At 39.9% G+C, this 13,542-nt stretch overlaps 1 long non-coding RNA gene across 1 annotated transcript; it reads right to left on the reverse strand.

Moving 5' to 3' along the window:
- Positions 1 to 5,065: 5,065 nt before the first annotated feature.
- LOC106039016 (uncharacterized) lies at positions 5,066 to 12,871 on the reverse strand. Its single transcript, XR_001208976.3, has 6 exons — positions 11,757 to 12,871; positions 10,045 to 10,123; positions 8,938 to 9,034; positions 8,055 to 8,208; positions 7,654 to 7,707; positions 5,066 to 5,652 (listed from the first exon to the last, which is right to left on the reverse strand). It is a non-coding gene; the product is annotated as an uncharacterized lncRNA (long non-coding RNA).
- Positions 12,872 to 13,542: the final 671 nt, after the last annotated feature.

A 13,542-nucleotide genomic window follows, 5' to 3' on the forward strand; every position in this document is an offset into this window, starting at 1 on the left:
TAAGATCATATTCACCTACAAGTTAATTAATGTTTCCGTACTATTTTCTCTCAAACAATAAAGTTTTTTTCATATATTTTTGGCTGTTGTCTAAATAATTTGCAACATAGTTGTATTAATTTATAAATAGGTATGTTCAGGATCCATTTGCCCTGTGTTTAGTTGTCAGATGCACACATAGAAGAGTGTTCACGTTATTCAGCCAAAGTTTATACTGTTTGCGTTCACCAGCCATAAAGAAATCTGTATGGGCAAAGACTCTCCTTTGCATCAGTTTCCTGGGTTTCATCATAAAGAATATGGAATATATATACACGTATAAAGTATTGAAAATTTGCTCGGATGAAGTATCTCTCAGCCATTCATCCTTTAAACTGGTGTTAATATGGCTGAAATCTCTCATGCTTATATATCTTTTATGAAACAATGCCAGAAATTACAGTAAGCTCTTTTTTTTCTTTCTTTCTTTCTACTGTGTCTGAAAGTGCTGATCTGTATTTCTCTTCAGAGGAACTTCACATGCGTGGTGCAAGAACAAGTAAAAAGACAAGCTCCATTGTGACTCATAAAGCCCAGCCTTTCAAGATCAGTTTCAATAGATCTGAGGCAAAAGATACTTAAAGAGGATTTTCACCAGCACAGGACTTCACGGTACAGAGGAGAATTATCTGTGTCACGTGGACCCAGTTGTTGGATCTGGCATGCCTCATCTCCACATTCTCTCATACCCTTGCACCTTGGTGAAGTCAGAGGGTCTCCATACTAAGGGCAGGCCTGGTCAGTCTAGCCATAGGAGCTCACTGCAATTTCAAAAGCTGTTTCTTCCCTAAATAATAATAATAATAATAATAATAATGGCTCAAAGGAATTAATTCTGGGATGGAAGTTCCTACAACTTCCATTCTTAATAAAAATAAATAAAAAAATGTTGACAAGAGAGGACCAGTGTTATATTTTCTTGAGTTCATTCTGTCTCTCTAGATGAAGAAGTTGTCTCTGGTAAAGAGATGGGGGCACAAGTTAAAAATAAGACATTTGAATAATGTTTTATGAACCTTGGAAAATATCATGCTGAGCTCCTCAGGTGGAAATTCAGTTTCTTTGCATTCCAATCTTCTTTCAATATGCCCATCTGACTCTCCAGATTCATTAACTGAGCAGCCACATTTTCTAGCAGGTTTCCTACAGTGATTGAAGTTTGCAACACATCTATTTCTGCATATAGCAATTCCAACACTTCTCAAATTGATCCCTCAAAGTCCAGACTTGTGGCAGATTGTCTTTCCAGCAGGACAGCACAAGATGGGCTCTGGTATGAGCCTTGAAATGTAGTGGTAATGCACGTAGAAATAAATTAACTATTTATACAGAGCATTTCATCTCAGAATTGTATGTTATCTACCTCACAAGCCATGTATGTATCAACAGCAGAGTCAGGCAAGGAAGTTTAGGCAGGTCAGGATCTTAAATACTACGAACATATTGTGCTTAGGAAATGTGATGAACTTGGGTGGTTCTGCTTATAGCAACAATATTATTCAAGTGATTAAACACTATTGAGTAAGTTTCCAGGATCAGATATTAATGATTTAATGTAGGCAATTAAAGAGAATTTTATATATCTGTACATAATATCCTTTAGGCAAAACTAGATTATTCTGCTTTTGTTTGTAGAGAATAAACAGTTTTAAACAACATGCATTTCATCATTCACAGAATTAATGTAAAGAGCTCTCAAAGTTCTCTTATCTCATTTTGTTCTCTCCATCAGTCTTGCTGCCTGCTGTGACAAAGTTATGAAAAATAGCTAGCTAGCAATTGTACAGAAACACGTCAGTGGAAAACATTTTAATGGTTTTGTTGTACTGTGACATCTACAAGCCCCACTCAGTGGCCGACAGGCATACTTCTCCCTCTCTTTTCCACCTGCACTCTCTCATGCTTACCAGCTCACCCCAGGTTGCAATCAGATTTGTTTCTTGTGTGACTCCAGCCAGCTGAACCCAAATGGCCTTCAGACAAGTGAAAGTCAAGGCAATAACTTGCACAGCTTCTTTTCAGTTTTTGCTTTTCTGATACAAGAAAAACAAAGCAAAAGAGGCTATGGTGCAGACTCAGTACTGAGCAGCACTAAGCTGATGCCAGGCGTTGTACTGTTGTAGAACTTCCTTCAGAGTGAACATCCAGTTCTATTTCTTCCTTGTCTCTTTTCGTTGCGATTACGACCATGAATTAAGGCTATCACTGGCACTGCAGCCCATAAAACACAGTGCCAACTTTACTAGCTTTTTTTTTTATAGGAGATGACATTATCGCAGCAGCTTCTATATCTCTGGTAAGCTCCACATATTGTACAGACAGCTCCAAAGTTGCCTTCAGATCTGTCATATGGTGCAAACAGCTGCCGATGAGCCTTGTGAACTGCTTTGACCTCCTGTATGCCATTTTCCTCTGGCTTTCCTTTGACTTTGAGTATGCAGCCTCTTTTATACCGCTCACAGGACGCAGAGGTTCTTTTCCCATTTGAAGGGATCAGTGATATTTTTGTGGAGAATACAAATACAAATCAATAGTTTCTCATCTTGACATAAGGGACATGCTTATTTTTAAATAAACTCTGTTTTCACCCCTGAGACTAGTACAAAGCAGCCAGAACAGGCTCCGCTAGAACTGCACTGGGATTTTAAGACTCTGCTTCACTTGTCCCCATTTCACAATGTCAAGCCACATAAAACCAAATGATTTCATTTCCCTTACAAAAGACATTTCCAACTTCAGGAGGAGTTTAATTACATGGTGTATTCACTGGTGACAAGGTGCTAGCATTTGTACATGTATAAAATACTTCAGCAAGGCTTCTGAAGGCTTTTTTTCTCCAAAATGGGGAAATTAGTGCTACTGTTTCTCAAACTTACTTAAGGTCAAAAACTCCATTCAGATGCACAACTTAGAAAGGAGCAAATGATCAGGAAAAGAGCAGAAAATTCACAGAATAGGCAGCAGAATAAACACAGAATGTGTCTCTTGAACTGCACGTTCCTCATCTCCTCCTGGAAAGAAAAGCGTTAGGTTTTTCACTTTAATTTTTTAGGTTCATGTTATCTATCTGATATTTGATTGATGCTGCTAGGGAGTGAAGCCATCTTTCTATAGCATGCATTGAAAACAAGTGGACAGCTAAGCAAGAATTTCATTAGATGCCTCTTCCCCTTAAAATCCTCTTGCAGAGGAAGAGGCAGCACATAGCCATGGGAATATAGCAGAGAGCTGCTACTAGAAGAGTCACCAAGTCCTGACCCTGATTACAGCAAGACCTGGGAGCAATGAGCATCAGGACAAGGGATATGCCCCAAGAGATGTAGCTGGTGGAGTGCTCAAGTGACGTATCCCAAGGTCATGGCTGAGCAGGTCATGATTGCAGACATGGTTCTGAAATCCAAGTACTGCTCCGATAACCTACATTGTTTGCTGAAATGCTGAAAGCCTTGTGCAGGGCTGAGCTGCATAAGACAAAAGCAAAATTTGTTTTCTGGTGTTTAGACTTAACAAAGTTACATTTCATTTCACATTTCTTATTTGTACAGCAAAGAAGCAGATTGATATTTCAAAACCTTTTCCAAATGTTTATTTTAAGCAGTGATACAGGAACTCTGTATTTTTACATATGGTTAGTGATGTTTTTTGCAAGTTACCAGTCTTCAATTTAACTTTTAATCAAAACTTGAAAAAGGTTGATGCATCTTTTAGAGTTCTACACATTTAACTGAGGTTTTGTGAGCTACAAAGTTCCCAAGTATAGAATAGAATAGAACAGAACAGTTGAGGGAGAGAAAGTGCAAAGATCATTGAGTCCAACTGCCTGAACGTTCAGCAGTAACCAACAGTTAAAGCTTATTATTGAGGGCAACATCCAAAAACGCCTGTTGGACACTGACAGGCCTGGGGCATCAACCACCTCTCTAGGAAGCCTTTTCTGGTGTCTGACCACCCTCACAGTTAAGAAATTGTCCCTAATGTCCGGTCTGAACCTGCCCTGGCGCAGCTTTGTGCCGTTCCCATGTGTCCTGTCATCGCCTACCAGGGAGCAGAGGCCGGCCCTCGCTGCCCACCTCCCCTCCTCAGGAAGGAGCAGGGAGCAGTGAGGTCGCCTCTTCCTCCTTTTCTCCAGACCTGACAACCCAAATGTCCTGTGAGGAAAGGCTGAGGACACCCCTTCCAGCCCTTTCACCTTTCAGATTTGTTGCCCTACTCTGGATGCATTCAAGGACCTTAAGATCATTTTTTATATTGTGGAGACCAGAACCGCACACAGTACTCAAGGTGAGGCCGCACCAATGCTGAACACAGGGGGAGAATCACCTCTTTTGAGCAGCTGGCTGTGCTGTGTTTAATGCATCCTAAAATGCAGTTTGCCCTCTTGGCTGCCAGGGCAGGCTGCTGGCTCGTGTTGAGCCTGCTGTTGACCAGTTTTAACTGAACATTTTTCCAGGGAGGGAGGCACACCTCCCAGAGATAGCTCAGGGCTACCCTGGGATAACAAGCCAACAAGCGGCTGAAAATTGCAGGGAGCTGAGAGCAGGTGTGCCTGGCCATGAACCTTCTTCAGCAGCAGAATCTCCAAAGAAACAGGAAGCAAGGACAGACTCTGCTGGTCATAAAGGTTTGCAGATAATTCTCCTGATATAATGGGTTTCCTTACACTCACGTATTACATAAATTAGATAACAACTGTATAGCTAATATTATTTTTTTGTATCATATTATATAAAACTTTATACCCACAAATTCTTTGTATTGCTACCTTCTGGTGATTGTACTTGATTATATTACCTCATTTCAGATGACCATTCTTTTGCTGCTAGAAACAACAGAGGAGTATGCAGAGGAATAATCTAATCATAGGGGTCTAAGAACCAGCATTTCTGATTCATGCTGTTATAATTCCATGTTTCAGGGTACATATACAATATACATATACTCTTAGATACTTCGGTCATATTAACTGAAATGCAAATGCATTACAGTGCTAGAGTGACAGAAACAGAAACAAAATATTCACAAAGATTTAATTACAGCAGTAGCTTTGGAGCCTTGGAATCAGTATATATATATATATATATATATACACACAATCCCATTTATACACATGCTTAAGTGCAAACTAGGATTAATACTGTATAGTTTACAAGCCCAAGTGACATTCCCAAGAATTATTTTCTAAGTGACAGTTAAAATAAGCAGATGTCTGTTGTATTCAAAAAACAGAATTCAGATTCTTTAACTGGTTAAAATATACATCGAACAAAAATAATGATAAGCATCAGATTTAACAGGGAAAGAATTTAAGAACACTTCACAAAAAAAACATAAGAGTAGATCTAATTATTTAAAAGTTGCTCAATGTATATACAATTCTAAACTATTAATAAATATATCTGATAAATAATGATGATAGTCTCCATATTTCTTTGTTTAATTCTCAGTTTTCTTGCAAGACCTTCCTGAAGTTTGGTTGTAATGGATCATTACGTCCATAATGTGCTCAATGTTGGAGTGAATTTTGAACAGTTTTTAGGCTGCATACTGTTTTCTTCCAGATAATTTACTGGATTAAAATTAGCAGTGTGAAAAGCTGTAGAGAAATCTAAATGCCTGCCAAATCAAAGAAATAATCACATTTTTATGAATATTTAATATCATAGTCATGGCAAATAAGGCAAGTAATTAGTACTTACCATAAATTTGCAAAGTATTATTTTATGTAAATGTTACATTCTACTAGTTTGATATGAATTATTCATTGTATTACCAGACGCTGACACAAACCAGCAAACACTAAAATCTATGTGTTATTAGTTTACTTACCTTTAATGATATTGTTTAGAAAGCATTTTTGTGAGATTACTATTTTTTCCCAAATGGGATGGAAACAAGAAGAAAGTCATTTAAAGTCACCTACTGCACATTCCAATATTGGAGAAACTTAAGATGCAAATGTAAAAAATGCAAGTTCTTTCATGTGTACAGATGAAGAGCTCTCAGCTATGCCTCCAATTGCAAAGACCGCACGGGGGATTACTATTAATGAAGTATGGTAAAAGCTGTTTATAAAAATAATGGGTGTAGGAGAAAAACAAACATCTTTAAAGATAACCCCCATAACTCCTCACAATAAAGACACCTTAGGTCAGGGAATAAAATGATTAAAAGAAAATTTAGACTTGACCATAACAGGTAACATCCAAATAGCATTTCAAGACAAAAAAGCCCCCACAGTTTATATTTGTGTGTTGGGTTTTCCCGTTTCTTTTTTTTTTTTTTTTGAATCAAGATTTCTTGATTCTTACAAAAATCAGTTTCTTTTCTTAATTTGTGGTTGGCATCCACTGATCCTTGGAAACAAAAACCCTCATTATATTTCTAGTGCAACAGCATATTAAATGGCAAAATCCTCTTTCAACTCTTTTGCCCCTTAAACATAATCACATTCTCTTTTTGGCATTAATATCAACTTTATTCTAACTGACAGATTTTTCACTTTTTACGGATCTTCCTTCTTTGTAGGCATTCGTACAGAGAGTGACTCAATACTATGTCCTAGAACACACCCATTTGCAATTACCTTATGATGTGAAAAATAACTATTTACCTTCCTCATCTATTTTTTAACTAACAAACTATTTTTTTTGAATCTTTCATAAGCAGCATCTGATTTTTGGTTGCACAAAATGAATCTTCTTCAAACAGTAAATCTTTAGGTCTTAATAAATTACATCCACTGCATTATACCTGTCAGCTTGCTCTGAAACAAACTGAACAAAATTAAAATCTGCTCACTGCTTATATCCTCTCCTTTGGTAAATCTATGCAAGCATTATTCAGACAATTCTGATTTATTCTGATATTCATCTATCTTTATTTTAAATATATATATAGAGAGAGTTCAAGAAACTTTCCAACTAACTGCTTTTGAATCCCCCCCAAAAGAAAAAAAAATTTAAAAGTTTTGGTATCTCATATATAATAAATACTTATATTGGTCCTTCAGATCATAGTTCAACTTATAACCACTACAAATTACACTTGGGATTCACCAAGGGACATTTTAACTTTCAATGTCTTTCACTCTTCAGCTCTCTGGTTGTGTCTTAGGACACGAGGGTTTATAGCCAATGTGTTCACTGTATACAGACAAAAAAACTAATGTTTTGTTTCTAATTTTTCCAAATATGATCAAGGTAGTAAAGGGTTTTCATGTCCTTGTAGAACTCTGAATTGTGAAAATTTAGTCTCTATATGTATAGTAAAAAACAGCATTATGATTTGTTTGCAGGGCTTCAGTTAACAGCCAGAGACGTTTTACTCATGGTAAGTAAATGCAGCACAGGTTACAGGATGGTGGGGGCTGGTTTCTCTGAGCTATTGGCATCCCTGAATTAGGAAATGTAGGCCAACATTGGTCTACGTTTAATTTATTTGATTTGAGTGCAACTTTCCCCATGCAACTTTAACTCTGTGTTACTGATGCTTTTCCCTGTGTTTCTGCAGTATTGTACTTGGCATTTTGGAGAGCAAAGGCAAGCTTTAGCCTAACATACCGCATTACAATGCGGTTGTGATTTTGTACCACATCGTCCCAAGATAGGCACCTACCAGAAAGACACTGCTGTTTCTATTCAGAAAGAAAAACATCCCATCTTCAGAGAACTGAAAAGTAAGAAATTTGGCTTTGGGGAGGAAGGGCATGGTTTAGGGTGACTATCAGATGTGGTTTCCTAAAATGGAATATTTCAAAGTACAGGGGAAAGGGCAGGACTGCATCTTTGGGAACAGTGCTGTAGGAACAGCTCCTCACTGAGACCTTGTGTTTGGACTGAAGGATGCAGGCCTCTATTGCAAAATGTGTGCTGGACATGGGAGAGCCCAGCAAGGAGCTGGCAGCCAAGGTGAAAGGAGCAAGTATCAGAGCGGTTTTATAAACCACCACTCCACATCCCCCATTTTAAATAAAAGCTTGCCAGCTGGCAAGTGGGAGAGAAAAGGAAAGTTCTTACCTTTGTTGGTGGTTTGGACAATGCACCAGCAAGCCTTCAGTCATTTACAAAACTCTCATCAGCCTTGAGGAGTTGCACACTTTCTCTTAAAACCATCCTTGTGTAACTTAGCTTCTAATTAATTTCCACCTTCAAGTAAGCAAGTTAGCAAGGCCTGTGGAATAGCAGAGATAAAAAAAAAATGTAATGATCAAATGAGCAGGCTGAGGAAATCTTTCACTCCCTGATTCCTTCAGCCTTCTGTAAGTGCTCTCCTTCCCTTCTGTACCCCACTGTGGCCTCCTATCCCCTGATCGTAATCAAAAGCAACATGTACAATACAGGCAATTAAAAGAAAATATTATTTGCACATTTAAAGTAATGGTAGAGAAGATATGAGAACACAGCACAATGGACAGCAAAAATGTGGTTCACATAAATGTTTGTTTTTAGCTTTAATATTTTAAACAAACATTTCCTTCCACTTAGACTCATCCTAATCTGCAATCTCCACCTGGTGTTTCTCAAACCAGATGGAAATGTAAATTATTTAAAATCATGAAATTCCATTAGCAGTTGGGCTTAAGTGCTCAAAAAAAAAAAAGAGGAAGGAAGAGGTTTTTCAGGGTTCCAGAAGGCAACTTTGTCTCCCCTTGTGTACGGCTGTGCCCACAGACTGGGTGCACTCTGCTCCGTTTGTGCTCTAGATGAACACCAAGCACCCGTGAAGAAGCAGTAGACCCAAGCACTGCAGCAATGCCTGTAGCCCACTCATTCCCACAGCAGAAAAAGTGTGATTCCCTGAGTGCCAGCAGAGCAGAAATCTGTTTCATCCCCACAAATGCTTTGAGCAATGCTATCTACTCTTCCTCTATTTAATGGGGAGAAAGGATTTGCCCCAGACCTTTATCTCTGAAATGTATCTGATGCCCATGATGATGTCCATTCCTTCCTGTTTGTAGCATAAAAGCCTGGGAGCAAATGCCATGTGAAGAAGGTGCCTGCACGAACAGACATAGCTGAAAACTGAAAAGGACTATGAAGAAGAAAATAAGAACCAACTTCATGTTTCTATATGCAGGGCTTTTTTTTTTTCCATGAGAAATAATAACAGAAATGACATTTTGGGGCACTGCACTCTATTGTCTCTCCTCTTTATTGAGGGGTTGTATACAAGGTAGATAATCAAGCAGCAAGGCCTGATGCTGTATCAGGCTACTCACAGCTCTCAGGTGTTCCTCAAGACAGGTGTCTGAATCCACTCATACCAACGGGCTGGGACATGAGATGCTCCTGTCTCCATTTACCCAAGTGAGCAGCATTCTGCCAGCCCCCATCACCACCTGCTGAGCTCCCTAGTGCACCGCACAGCTAGAAATCAAACCGAGACAGCTTCACCACTGGCTGGAACATTCTCCTCATGCATCTTTAGTATCACTTTTCTGTGATTTAAGACCTCTCTGAATGATGGCTGTTTGCTTGGATTTTTCTAGTATTTGGCCACAACAAACTATATAAAACTTCTAAGAGGTCCTCAAAAGTTCCATCACCTCAAAGTGCATGAGTTTTAAACTAGATAATGGTGTGGATATCGTCTATTTGTGTTCTCCTTCAGTGACCTTCTGTATAGATGTACCATTTACAAAGTCCACACTAGACATGCCCCTTCTGCCTCCACTGTTAATCTCCAGTTATTAGCAAGCATACCATTCTTACCCAGTTGTTAACCTCCAAATTTCACCTAGATGATAACCATTTCTCCACCTTTAATCACAGTTTCACTGAGCAAAGCAGAGAGGATGGATGTAGGAGTGGACCAGACCCATTAAAGGAGAGTTAGGCACTTAACACTGTCCTATCTGCCCTACTACAAATCCAGAACCCTACAAGAAATAGTTGTGTCCCCTGAGGTGCATGAGAAGAGTATGACATGTCTGAAGGGAATTCAGTACCAACACGCTGAACGGATGCTGCTGCTTCTCTTACACCCCAGATCCATTGCAACACTGACCAGGTGCAAGTGTCCTCCCAAGCTTGCTCAGGTCCTCCCACTGCTTGGTTTGGACAAGAGATTTGAATCCAGGTCTTGTCTAACAGAAAATGACAACAAAAGCAATCTCATACCACATGATCAGAAGGGATTTCAATGTGGTGCTTCTTTACATACTCATACATTCATTTTCTTCACAACATCTAAATAAAAAATGGTGCTGGGAACTTCAAAATGTCTGTTCCAGATTCGTGTCTGAGTCACTGGATCAGATTTCCCTGTCCGTCTATCTCTCTCTCTGGTCAATGAAACATTGATCATATTTACTATGGAAATAGCACCTAAGTCACATTTAAATGTTTACTTTTGCAATATTCCTGATGATCACTTTGGATTTATTCTAGCTTTTTTTCCCCCGCACCAGCATGTCTGCAAATCTCTTCATGTCTTTGGTTCTTGGTCCAACATAAGAGAAAAAATTCCCTAGGAAAATCTCATACCTTCCTTCCATCTCTAAAATATTGTCATGATGACTTGGGAAAACACACCTGTGAGTTGCAGCTGTGACCCTCTGTAGGGCACTAGCTATCCTCAATTTGTGGTATTTCATGCTATTTGAAAAAAAAATGCTATTCATGGAGAAAAACTTTATCAAACACTGTAGCATTAAAAGCACACAGGAGTGGTAACATAAGCAACAATCCCCATTTCAGTATCTCTGAGCAAATTTCAGTCTTCTGAGCAGCTGCCTCACGGAAGGGAGAAGGCTGTTTGCTTCATACAGCTCCGCTCTGCTCCTTTCTCTCTTACGTCATTTAAATGCCGGACATGTACATGTTGTGGCTTTTTCTCTCTGTGATTCAAAAGAGAAAAACTGGGGCCTCTAATCAGCGTGGAAAAGCTGAGGGGAAAAAACACAAGCATTTCTACAGCAAAGGGAATCCTGTCATATCGCATTTTAAAAGAAACAGTATTTTAGGTTATATCTATACTGTATTTATTTTAGTTTGGGAAGAGTGAACAGTAATAACTGTATGGGTCCTGGGAACACGATAACTCTTGTTGCACAGAAATCAGTGGGAATGAATACCCCTATGTTTGCTGAGTCCCTCAGAAAGTTTTTACAGCCTGCATGGAGCTCTCTTTTTTATGCCACCAGGAGCATCCAGGCGAGCTGGTTTAAATCTAGCTAGGATATACTGCAATCAGCTCAGCTGCAGAGTAACTGCAGTGTAGTGTCCCCTCCCATGCAAAACAACTGACTCTATGTTGTTAATTTTTCTGTAAGCTTGCACACCCCACAGGTAGTCCAACATCATCCTGACTCCTGGAAAGGAGTCAACAGCCATCTGCACCAGAGTGAATGGCACTCAGCATGATACAGGTCCCTGGTGGGAGCAAATCTCAGTATCATCTGACACTTTCCCTTTTGCTTTAACAAAACCCAAAGAAGCCATCAAAAAAAAAAAAATATATATATATATATATATATGAAATTTCCATAGCTTTAGGTCCATATGAAGCTTCTTTCATGCCCTCTGTGCAGAACAGCTTGCAGTGACTGGGGACACATCGCTCTGGGGGCTGGAGCCGCCAGAAGTGCAGACACTTCTGGCCACAGCCCAAAGGGACAAACTCTGTTGTGGTTCCTCACAACATCGTCCTGCAGGACCCATACGGAGAGAGACTCACTTAATGGTAAAAGGAAAAAGTAGGTCCAGCTGGAATCATACCTTCTGTCTTTGCCACCTTGGACTCAGAGCTGCAGAAAAGAAAAGCTTCACCCCAGTGCTTTAAGGAGGTCAGAAGAAGGTAGAGATTCCCTTATATCCAGCATGAATCAGAGGGTAAATCACTTTAGATATATCATCCTGCTTACAGCAGGCTCAGCTGTGAGATCAGATGATGTTGCTTCAAGCTTTATCTAGACAGATCTTGAGAACCTCCAAGCACAGAGATGACACATCCTCTCCGTGCACCCTCTTCCACTGCCTCACAGCCCTCAGGGTGAAACAGCTTTTCCTGGTATCCACTTGGATACAACCGTCCTTGTTTCAGTTTCTGTCCATTGTCTCTTGTCCTTCCACCATACCTGGTGGCTTGGTGCCATCTTCCTGATACCCTCCTCAGTGGCACTGACAGTCTGCTGTTAGGTCCCCCTGAAGATGGCTCCTCTCAAGGCTGAATAAACCCACTCCCCTTGCCTTTGCAGGACATGTGCTCCAGCCTCTGACCATCTTGATGGCTCTCTCTTGAACTTGCTCCTGTTTTTTGATGACTTCCTTGTACTGGGGAGCCCAAAACAGCACGCGTGAGTGAAGCCACATGGAAAGACCAAAGAAGTCAAAGCAGGGAGACATTCAGAGAACTTTCTACAGTCTTGACTGGGCATTTTCCCACCCTGTTTTGCAGTTTTCAATATTAAATACATAATCCCACCCTCAGGATGTAATAAGTTATCCCTTTCCGGATATCACTGAGACCAATGGCATATACACACCTAACATGTCAAAAATGCAAAATAGAGTGTAATGATTCAGCCCTCCCCAAAGTGACCTAGTTATGGCCAGATAGGAAATCACACACAGCTGTTCCCTCAGATGATGCCCATTAGTCAGGGTGGTGCCCATTAACCTCCAAGCCACCCATTTTTGTTTATCTGACCAATGAATGCAACTCAACTTCAATTTTCTCTCCCTACTTTTTACCATTTTCTGCACTGCCTTTCAGCTTTAGCCCTTCCACCTCCTTCCTTTCTCTATAGTTCCCAGCTGGCCAAAGCTTTTCCTCACCCTTCCTCTCCCATCTTCCATTCTGAAACTCTGGAGTTCCCCTGGTAGCTGTCAGCATCCCCTTACTACAACAACCAGCTTGAACCTAATCCATTTCAGTGATAACCTTGGTGGATCAGGAGCCACTTTCATTTTGTCCTATAGCTAGAGCGCTCCATTCTTGATTGGCTCATGGACATCGCCTTAAGAAGCAAGATTAGTAGAAATAAAACAGAGATACCACAAACTCAGTGTAGGTATTCTATTTGGGTATACTTTTAAGATAGGTTCAGTAAAAGGACACTAAGAATGAACTTACATTGAGATTAACACATCTGAATTCAGATGTCTACAGGTACACCACCTTCCTAAACTCATATTGCAAAAAAATTGAGCTGCAAAATTGAAGATTTTGAGGTGCCCATATGCAGAGTCCACTCAAAAACCTCACAGGCTCCAGTGTCTGTGAAGTCATCTAAGACACAAAGCTCACATGTAGACACATGCATTTGTGTGATTTAATCTCAAACTGAATCCTAAGTGAAGAATTCAGAAACAGCTTTATATAACTATTCAAACTTCATCTCCTACTGCTACAGACAGAGGAAAGAAGGACAAATATTAAGTAGTTACACAAAGTTTTGTGCCAGTTCAGGGACTCCCAGTGGGCTGCTCTCAATGCCAGACCTTGCTGCCTTAAGATGATAAACACAGCAGCTCAACTCTATTTTAAAATACTTCTCACAGC

The sequence above is a fragment of the Anser cygnoides genome, chromosome 2, assembly GCF_040182565.1.
Source record: "Anser cygnoides isolate HZ-2024a breed goose chromosome 2, Taihu_goose_T2T_genome, whole genome shotgun sequence".
NCBI classification, from domain to species: domain Eukaryota; kingdom Metazoa; phylum Chordata; class Aves; order Anseriformes; family Anatidae; genus Anser; species Anser cygnoides.